This window comes from Triplophysa dalaica, chromosome 4, assembly GCF_015846415.1.
Source record: "Triplophysa dalaica isolate WHDGS20190420 chromosome 4, ASM1584641v1, whole genome shotgun sequence".
NCBI classification, from domain to species: domain Eukaryota; kingdom Metazoa; phylum Chordata; class Actinopteri; order Cypriniformes; family Nemacheilidae; genus Triplophysa; species Triplophysa dalaica.
Window position 1 is genome coordinate 2,684,563 of NC_079545.1, and position 11,227 is coordinate 2,695,789.

Consider the following 11,227-nt stretch of genomic DNA (forward strand, 5'->3'; position numbering starts at 1 on the left):
TCAGACCTGAGAATGAATCAGTGTGATCAGTCAATCAATTAGCAAGTCTTGATGCTCATTAGATACAGTAAATCATTTACAGCCTCGACAACCATCTAAACTTTGCTGCTAGGTTCCATGGAATGTGTGCCCCTAAACGTCAGTAGAACTCCAGAAAATGAACTTTGTTGTTTGTTTATTCAAGCAGAAATATTTAACATTTGCCTCTCTATCGCCATCTCTGTTTGAAACATTAAATTGCAACTTTTTGTAGTTATCTTTGTGTGGGTTAAAGTCTAATGGCATCTCCCACTAAACTGTACATAACAGCACAAGGTATAGATAAGAATTATAAAGTGAGTCAGAGGTAGAACACTCTTAAGTTTTATTGTTCTTGTAAAATGACTTTTTTGTTAAAAATATCAGCTTTAAATAGTATGGCTAAACGGAATTATGCTTTCATATGTTATAACATACATATATATATATATATATATATATTTATATTAAATTCTATTTTCTATTTATACCATAACATATATGGGTCAATGACGTGACATGTATTTTTTGTGTCCAAATTCATTATTTTCCTAAAAAGAATTTGAATAAATACATGTCATATATCAAATGGATCTACAAGATGTCCTTTATAAGAAACCCTTTTCATTTTATTGAAATTCAATAGATTTTTTGAGTTTTGGTGTTTGAAAGACCAAAAATGTCAGGTGGTGCGACCGTCCGAACATACAAACAGAGAACAAAACTGAGAAATAAATGTTAATTTTCTCAATAAAATTCTTAATAAAATATTTTGGCATGATTTTATGTTAAATTTCTTATATATGAGGGGGAAAATACTCAGTGCTAAATACATTAAATGTATATTATTTTAAATTAATATATGGTCGCACCACCTGACATTTTCTTATTTGTCATTGACCCATATACATTTCCTGTAGCTCAGTGGTGAGATCATTTCTTCAACAACGCAAGGTTGTGTGTTCGATCTCAGTCGATCGCATATACTTATGTATAAATGTATAGGACATTGCAATGTATAGCGTCTACCAAATGCGTAAATGTAAATAAATATTCATAAATACGTCAAGCTCAATTTGATTTCAATGTTACCCTCCTAAAATCATTAGCAAAAAATCATCAAAAAGGCCTTACATTTCATCTTGACCCGCTACGAAAGCTTTCCACAAATGTGTGTTCCCTTATGGAAATCCACCACACGGTTATATCACGGTTAAACTATGGTAACCGTACCATGACTATGTTCTTAAATATACAATACAAGACTTTTTGTTCTTTACGTGGTTAAACCGCGGTTAATTGTCCTAATGGTTGGCCCCTTTAAAAAAGTTGCAGCGCGTGCAGTCAGACATTTCTCTTCTTCCGGTAACTGAGAAATAGCAGCGTGGGGTTTGAAATGAACGTTTAAAGGCGCGAGAAAGGGGCGAGTAGGTAAGTGTACCTCATTTAATTGCTCTCTTGGTGGTTTGACTCACCGGGAGACGGCTCTTTTCAGCCTCTTGTGTGACTGCACAGCGGGGACTCCGTAATGGAACAGGTAGAAAAGGCGTTTATCAAATTTGCTTTTATTAGGAGGCGAATTTTAATAGAGTGAGAAAAGGTGGACCCGCTGTGGAGAAAGCGCGGCACTCTCGCTCGCGAGCCCATCTCGGCAAATTAGGGGCTGCCAATGTCCACCGAGGGCTTTATGGGCTTAGCGGCTCGGCTGACAGGCGTCTGCACAATTGCGGAGCTCGGGAGTCGGATGAAGACCCGGGCGATTTTCAATCTTAAACGGGAAATAAACCGGCGCGTGAGTGACAAGATCAATGGCGGGAGGTGACCTGCGTGAAGTTGGCCCCCCTCCCGACATAAAACATTTGCAAAATAGCCTTAATTGTTTGTGCTCCGTTTGTGCTGGTTTGTGCCGTAAAAAATTTCGTTTGTGCTGCTTCCGTTTTTCAGATATTAGAAGAATAACTTTAGGTCATTCTGAGGTCACTCATCCCCCCGAAATGCTCCAAAACCACCCAAAATAGTGCCGCTTGTTTGTGCTCCGTTTGTGCTGGTTTGTGCAGCGAAAAGTTGCGTTTGTGCTGCTACGCTTTTTTAAATATTAGACATTGAATCATAGGCGATGACGTCACCAGCCCCCCTACATGCTCCAAACTTATCCAAAATAGCCTCAATTGTTTGTGCTCCGTTTGTGCTGGTTTGTGCCGTAAAAAAAATCATTTGAGCTGCTTTAATTGTTTTAATATTAGACATTGAATTATTGGCGATGACGTCACCAGCCCCCCTACATGCTCCGAAATCATCCAAAATAGCCTCAATCGTTTGTGCTCCGTTTGTGCTGGTTTGTGCCGTAAAAAATTTCGTTTGTGCTGTTTCCGTTTTTCAGATATTAGAAGAATAATTTAGGGTCATTCGGAGATCACTCATCCCCCCGAGATGCTCCAAAACCACCCAAAATAGTGCCGCTTGTTTGTGCTCCGTTTGTGCTGGTTTGTGCCGCGAAAAGTTGCGTTTGTGCTGCTACGCTTTTTTAAATATTAGACATTGAATTATAGGCGATGACGTCACCAGCCCCCCTACATGCTCCAAACTTATCCAAAATAGCCTCAATTGTTTGTGCTCCGTTTGTGCTGGTTTGTGCCGTAAAAAAAAAATCATTTGTGCTGCTTTAATTGTTTTAATATTAGACATTTAATTATTGGCGATGACGTCATCAGCCCCCCTACATGCTCCGAAATCATCCAAAATAGCCTCAATCGTTTGTGCCTTAAAACATTAAGTTTGCGCTTCTTTTTTTGTGCTTCTGTTTGTTTTTCATATGATAAAAAATAGAATTGGTCATTCCGAGGTCACTCAGTCCAACTGCCGACTTTCTGTCAATACTAATATATTTATTCAATAAATATTTGTCCTCTCTTCATGGGTTCTCTTTTCTTTTTCTTTTTTTACACGGAGTAGCCTATCATCTGCTACGCTTCACTGCCAACACTGCGCATGACACAATGTTAAACAAGATCCTATGGTAAATAGTGTTAGTAGAGGAAAAATCCATTATTAAGTTACTATATCAAATTTCTGGCAAATGTAAGTACACCATTTTCACACTGACAGTTGCAATATTATTAGACCTCCTTAAAAATGAAGGGAAGGACATTCAAGAAAGCTTCGATTGTCAATATTTATTCAACCAAAAACTCCTTGCTAATATCAGTATCCGTCATGAAATGCTAATTACAGCTACACGTCTCTAAATTGTGACCCCAGGCTCAAGTCTCATAGCCTATAAGATCATGAGCAACAAAGTTTGATTTCAACCATTCATTTTCACTAAGATTTCAATTTGTGTTATGGTATTACTTAGTCGATTTTAAAGATATGAAGGTATTTTCACACACTGTTCTTAACATTATGTAGGATGATTTCATGTTAAAAACAGCAAATCACATACAAAACACTTCAGCTCTGTTTTTACAGAAAGGGCCATATAATATTCTTATGTTTAACCCTGCCAGTGAAAACAGAGTTAAAGTTATTTTTTCAGTCATTGTCATTTTAGTCATTTTTGGGTGGTTTGCTGTTTATTCATAAAATCATCCTACATAATGTAAAGAACAGTGTGTGAAAATATCTTCATATCTTTCAATAAGCATTCTGTGAAAATATAACATTGATATATTTAATTAACCAGTTCACAATTTCCAAATCACAATTTGAAAATAATAGTTAAAATCTTTTTTTTTGCTCAGGACCTCATTGTTTATGATACTTTAGCCTGGTTTTCAAAAGGAGGTTCACATTTATTGTTAGTACATTATATTATCCTAATATTCTGACCAATACAGTTATCCATGAAAATACGTCTATGCTATGAATGACCTTATAGTCAGGATATGTGGGTAATTTCATTTTGCTTATACCAGATGCCCAAGAAACCAGCAGTTGACAGGGATTCCATGTTCACAGTCCTGTGTTCATCAAGAGAGGCAATAGTACAATATGGCAACATAGCTACTCCTAATCAGAGAATCTGGACAGAGCTTAGTGAGCAGCTAGAAAACAAGATCACCCCAAAGGCTCTATACACTTTTGTGAAATTAAACAGACACAACATCTGGACTGCTTTAGGGCATACTTGTGAAAGTGAGCATGAAACAAGTGTCAGTAGTGATGACACTGACTTTGAGCCAGGGTCTTTTTCCCCCAGACCAAAAGACTGCTGGACTTTTGATCTTCAAGTTCCATTTCAGAAATGGATTGAATTCATGCCTGAAAAAGTTGAGTACAAAAACAAGTTCTCTAAAACACAAAAAAAAGAATATACAATTTTGAAACCTGGCATCTGGACGCATGTGATAAATTCTCATATCTGGCAAGAAGTGAAGAGCTCTTGCACATTTGCCTTTAAAAGAGCTAAGGTCTACCCATCAGACAGAGAGAAATACATCGAAATCAGAGGCAACTGTAAGGAGTGTCATGCCAACATTCTAATAAAATGTGACCGAGAGCCTGAAATGAACACCCCGATGGTGCTCAAGTGTTTTGTCACAAACACTGATGACACCCTGCACACTGGCTGTCCCAAGCGTGCAATTTCTGGGCAATTGCGTGTGCAGATATCCAAAGAACTATGTGAGGGTAGAATGGAACCCCATGTATGGGGGGCATCAGAGGCAACAAAACTGATGGAGTTTGGTGATCCCGAGCCGAGCCATCTGCCTAATCTGGCCACCCTGCGAAAAGCAAAGCAAGAGAGAAATGATTTAGAATTAGGTGACAAGGATCCTATTTTGTCACTGCAGATGCTAAAATACAGTGCACCTCACAGTGGTAGCATTAAAGACATTGGACTGGACAAGTTTTTCTGTCACTATTGGAGTCAAACACAGATGTATCTCTACAAGACATTATCAAAGACATCTACTAACCCCACTGTGAGTTTTGATGCAACTGGCTCAGTAGTGAGGAAACTACAGAAACCAAATGGTATGTCTGGTCATATCTTTTTATATCAGGGCATTCTGGCAGTTGACGAAAGCAGAGGTGTCCCAGTGCTGCAAATGCTGTCAGAGAGACATGATGTTAATGCAATAACAAATTGGATGACAGAATGGTTACGTGCAGGTGCACCAACTCCAAAAGAGGTTGTGAGTGACTTTTCTCTGGCTTTGCTCGGAGCTCTGGTCAAAGCATTTACTTCTCATCGGGATCTCAAGACCTACATCAGTGAGTGTTGTGGTGTCTTACTTGGGAAACAGTCAGCAAAAGTGCCATCTTGTTTTGTACGGGTTGATGTGGCACACTGCATCAAGATGATCTGCCAGTGGGACTGTTTGCGGAAAAAAACACATCGCATCAAAGATTTCTATGTGAGGTCAATGGCACAGCTTCTGAAGTCACAATCCATGGACGATGCAAGGGAGATACTAAGCAGTATAACTGTTGTTGCTCTCAGTGAAGCAGAGGGCAATGACAGCTCTGGAGGCCCCCTCATATCTGAAAGGTGCAAGAAATACCTGAAAGCCCGAATTGCAGAAGAGTGTGTGATCATTCCAGATGTAGAGGGTGAGGACCTGGACGAACTAGATCCATGTGACCAAACACAGACAGACCTAAAGCAGTGGGTTACAGACATATGTGAGGAGAGCAGGTCACTTGCTGTGGCTAATGGTGATCGTGATAATATGCACTTCCTCCCTGAGATTATTCCTAATATAATCTGACTTGCAAGTTACTTACCACTCTGGACAGGGGTAATGATCCCTCACTTCCGTAGCACCAACGTCACTGCTAGTTCAGCTAATGTTGAAGCAGAGTTCAAAAACATCAAACACGGCCTTTTCAAGCATGAAAACCTGCCTATGCGTGTGGATCGATTCATTGCTCGACATTTGTCCTTCATTGAAGGCAACATGCGTATTTGTGCCGCAAAACAAAAAGGTGAAAAACAAGGTCAAGAAGATGGGGATCCTGCCACAGTCATCATCACAGGAGCGAATACACTACCCACCACAACTTGCAATGTAGATGGAAAACCAGAAATGGATGCTGCCTCTTCTGCACAGTCTGACACTGTCACAGACATCCATCCAAAAGATGAAGACGTGGTTGAAAACTGGAGAGGCTTAGCAGTTCCGCCCAAAAAGAGGAAGAGAAAATCGTACCTCTCACCTTGTCCTGAATGGCTCCAAGCAGATCAATCTGTAAAGGGGAAAAAATTGAAAGTGGAAACGTTAAAAAATGGAAATAATCAACAGCCTGTTAAATTCAGGAAATCAAGAATCTCTGTGCTAAACACCTGTGCTTTTGATGCTTTTTGTCAATGTTTGTGTTGTGCTTTCTGCGATAGTGGCACTTTCAGAAATATAGTTCAAAGTGAAAGCGCCAGTAACGTCCTCCAGCTTGTGAAAACTATCACCACAAATGGTCTGAATGCTCAGGTCTACACACAGAGGGCAGAGCTGCTGAGTGAAATATTCAAAGCTGTCAATTTGAAGTCAGGTGCTCTTCAGATCAATGCACAGTGCCACATCTCTACAATCATTGAAAAGTCAATGACAAAACGTGCATGTGTTACCTTCTCAAAACATTGCTCCTCTCAGTACTGCGCTCTCAATAAACAGGTAACAAGGGAAATTCCATTTGTTTCCCCTTCTGTTGCTGTACTGCAGGCTTCTGGTATGGCTCATCTTCAGACAGCAGTGGAAGAAGGCCTTAACCATCCAGAATCCCCCTGCCTCAGGCCCATCCGAAATCCAACACAGTGTCCCTCTGAATTCAAGACAGAGTCTACCTCAGAAACAATGGTCTGTGCTGGGAGAGTTTCACACAGTTACAGTCTAAGAGAACTTCTGTGGATTGACACTGACCTGGGAAACAGCAACTCCACAGAATTTCCTTTGTGTGAATTTCCTTCCAGTCTGATGCTCCAAGGAAAGAGATTTACCTTAAGGGCCGTAATTGCTTTCAGAGGAGGCTTAACCCAGGATGCTCTTGGACATTATGTGGCCTACTGTAGGAGGCCTCCATGTTTCTGGGAGTTGTATGACGACCTGAAGAGTGGAGTGACAGGAGTGTCAGAAAAAAAAAAATATGCCCACATGCTGTGTTATACACAAAAGAATGATTACATTGTTTAAAAGTAATTTTACAAGTACAGTATTTTTGCTGTATGCCACCAACCTTTGTGTTCTTAGTCCTGTTTGGAGAGTCTAAAACTGTAAGTTGGGCTTGATGATGTTTGTACTCAGATCTGTTATTCAGTTTGGTATTTCTGAAACATCATTAAGAGTTTATAGGTTTAATGTGTTTAAAGATCTGTTATTTCTGCAAATAGATGTTGGATAGTACATTCAATTTCACATTAATTAAATGGGTTAGGTTAGTGGTAGAAATGCGACGTGTTCACTTCTTTGAGCATCACTGTTTAAATGTTTGTGGCTAATATAGTAAGCGCTGGATAGGGGACAATTATGCAGGACCTGTGTGATCGTTATGACTATCAGTGGACAGTCCAGGCCAATCAAGCTCAGGACAAAATTAAAAACAAACCTTTGTTTACAAAATTCTTGCCTTTCTTAAATGTTCGACATTTTCCAGATTCTGCAGTGTATGTAATGACCACCATATATTTGTACAGTATATACAACCAGACTATGTTAAATATGTAGAAAGTGTAAGAATATTCTAAAACCTATCTTCTGGTGTGTCTCTGGTGTGTATCACTGGATACAGCATTCAGAATCAATTCAAGGGTTTATTGTGAAAAGGTAGATTAACCGGTGAGGGTGGATCTACAATAATAAAGAAACAATTAGAATGACATGTATTGACAGTTATGCACTAACAAACTACGACATACAATACTATACAATTGCAATATATTCATATACAGAATTATATTCATATCTAATAACTTATCATCAGCCTTACAGCAACATGATGTCTGAAAAACAATTGAGGCTACACGGATGGACATACTACAGCAAAACTTCACTGCAATTTCAATAATATAAACTGAGGTGAATGCGCCGAGTGCACTATCTTAACCCAGCGAGTTTAGGTCTTAACGCCCCATAACAATGGAAACATGACATTAATTTATAAAATAGTGTCTATAGCTGATTAAATTAATAAATATCTTTGAAGAAACGGGTAATCACTATCATTCAAAGACGAACACTACACACATTCATTTGTTATTGCTCACGTTTACTAAACATGTGCCTCACCTCGCGCCTCTCTAATGATTGGCATGCGCGTCTTTTTAGTGCGTGTACTTTCACATACATTCATTTTACCACGGCTTTTCACACAACAATATAAAGTACTAAGTAAAAACACTTACCTTGGCGTTTGCGTTTCCACACATTCTGTAATCCGCTGTGTCCTTCTAAACTTGAAAACGCAGAGTTGATAGATAACAAATGTGATTTGGCGGGGCGTTTTGGTGTTACCTTGATAAAGTTACCTCAACTGTATAGTTACAATAGTCGAAGAAAGGATATTTTTATCGGCACAAACGGAGCACAAACGATTGAGGCTATTTTGGATGATTTCGGAGCATGTCGGTGGGCTGATGACGTCATCGCCTACAATTAAATGTCTAATATTAAAACAATTAAAGCAGCACAAATGATTTTTTTTTTACGGCACAAACCAGCACAAACGGAGCACAAACAATTGAGGCTATTTTGGATAAGTTTGGAGCATGTAGGGGGGCTGGTGACGTCATCGCCTATAATTCAATGTCTAATATTTAAAAAAGCGTAGCAGCACAAACGCAACTTTTCGCGGCACAAACCAGCACAAACGGAGCACAAACAAGCGGCACTATTTTGGGTGGTTTTGGAGCATCTCGGGGGGATGAGTGATCTCCGAATGACCCTAAATTATTCTTCTAATATCTGAAAAACGGAAACAGCACAAACGAAATTTTTTACGGCACAAACCAGCACAAACGGAGCACAAACGATTGAGGCTATTTTGGATGATTTCGGAGCATGTCGGTGGGCTGATGACGTCATCGCCTACAATTAAATGTCTAATATTAAAACAATTAAAGCAGCACAAATGATTTTTTTTTTACGGCACAAACCAGCACAAACGGAGCACAAACAATTGAGGCTATTTTGGATAAGTTTGGAGCATGTAGGGGGGCTGGTGACGTCATCGCCTATAATTCAATGTCTAATATTTAAAAAAGCGTAGCAGCACAAACGCAACTTTTCGCGGCACAAACCAGCACAAACGGAGCACAAACAAGCGGCACTATTTTGGGTGGTTTTGGAGCATCTCGGGGGGATGAGTGATCTCCGAATGACCCTAAATTATTCTTCTAATATCTGAAAAACGGAAACAGCACAAACGAAATTTTTTACGGCACAAACCAGCACAAACGGAGCACAAACGATTGAGGCTATTTTGGATGATTTCGGAGCATGTAGGGGGGCTGGTGACGTCATCGCCAATAATTCAATGTCTAATATTAAAACAATTAAAGCAGCTCAAATGATTTTTTTTACGGCACAAACCAGCACAAACGGAGCACAAACAATTGAGGCTATTTTGGATAAGTTTGGAGCATGTAGGGGGGCTGGTGACGTCATCGCCTATAATTCAATGTCTAATATTTAAAAAAGCGTAGCAGCACAAACGCAACTTTTCGCGGCACAAACCAGCACAAACGGAGCACAAACAAGCGGCACTATTTTGGGTGGTTTTGGAGCATTTCGGGGGGATGAGTGACCTCCGAATGACCTAAAGTTATTCTTCTAATATCTGAAAAACGGAAACAGCACAAACGAAATTTTTTTCGGCACAAACCAGCACAAACGGAGCACAAACGATTAAGACTATTTTGCAAATGTTTTATGTTGGGAGGGGGGCCAACTTCACGCAGGTCGGGAGGTGTCGTCTGTCGGATGGCTCGATTTAGAGACTGACACGGCGGATGACAACAGCGGTGTTCGGTATTCTCTCCACCCATCACGCGCGTGAAAACACGGTGACAAACATGACACGGGTGCGCGCGCCGCCATCGCGTTCAATAGAGCGCCTGTCACCGCAGGCCTCAGTTACCGCTAGTTATGTGTTCACCGCGTTTGTACAGAAAGGAAGGAGTGGGAAACAACCTGATGTGGAAGAAGACAACGAGCCACGGAGAGAGACGCGGCAATCTTTCGAGCAATCAGCGGAAAAGCACGCTTCACATTTTTCAATTTCTACCTGCCACTCGGAGCTCAGCCTGCAGCGGATATGCGTGGCAATTTGCCAATCAGTGCGTTGTGTTGCGCAGGGGGAGTCTGGCATGCTTCTCTGAGTCACACACACACCTCAAAACAACACGCACAGCACTGTTGTGTCTTCATTAGTTGGTATGTGGGACCAGTAAATAGATAGATAAAAGAAGACATGTATGGTAAATAAAAGTGATGCTTTTTAAGTTTCCATGACAAATTTGCAGAACGCCAGAACCACATTTTAGACAACAGAGCAGTCGATGAGTCCAGAAGTGATTTTCGGGAGGTAATAGACATGCATCCACAGGAGTGCAGATACACTTGCATGCGATCATGTTTATTCACACACAAACACAGTGATGCAGAAGTGCATGCGTCTAGATTCAGCCTCCTAATTGGCCCTCCTCCTGCGAGTTAAGGGATCATTTAATAAGTAAGAGCGGAGCTGAAGAGAAGAAAAGATACGATAGGAAGGCCTGCAGGTATCAGCTCACGAGAGAATAAGATGTATATCTCAATTACTTCATCAATGAGATCAAATTGAGGGCAAATGGAAACATTTTTCCAGCAGCACAAATATCACAAATGTGTCCGTTAGTTTCAGAAAAGAGCTCGATGTCTCAAACTGAGCTCAAGTGTGAAATCACAAGTCAATATTATTAAAGATCTCAATATGAACTCATACATCCACACCCCAAAAAACCCCACATAATTTTACATTTTATACCTCCACACTCTTCATAATAACCATGAATTGTTTCTGGCGGGTTTTTCAATCGTAGGAGATAAATCTACGATTGAATCATCTGATTCACAGTAAGCATAATGAAAGACTAAAATCTCAATCAAATCTCATGTGCTATACTCAAGAAAACATTTCTATAAAGTTCAACACCTTGCATTTTTAACTTTGTAGATCCTAATCCTGGCCATTGAAGATTTGTCACGGCGATGTTGTTTAGATATCTCTGCATTTC

At 40.1% G+C, this 11,227-nt stretch overlaps 1 long non-coding RNA gene across 1 annotated transcript; it reads right to left on the reverse strand.

Moving 5' to 3' along the window:
• Positions 1-3,176: 3,176 nt before the first annotated feature.
• Positions 3,177-5,230, reverse strand: LOC130420060 (uncharacterized). Its single transcript, XR_008906576.1, has 2 exons — positions 4,938-5,230; positions 3,177-4,742 (listed from the first exon to the last, which is right to left on the reverse strand). It is a non-coding gene; the product is annotated as an uncharacterized LOC130420060 (long non-coding RNA).
• Between the last annotated feature and the right edge of the window lie 5,997 nt (positions 5,231-11,227).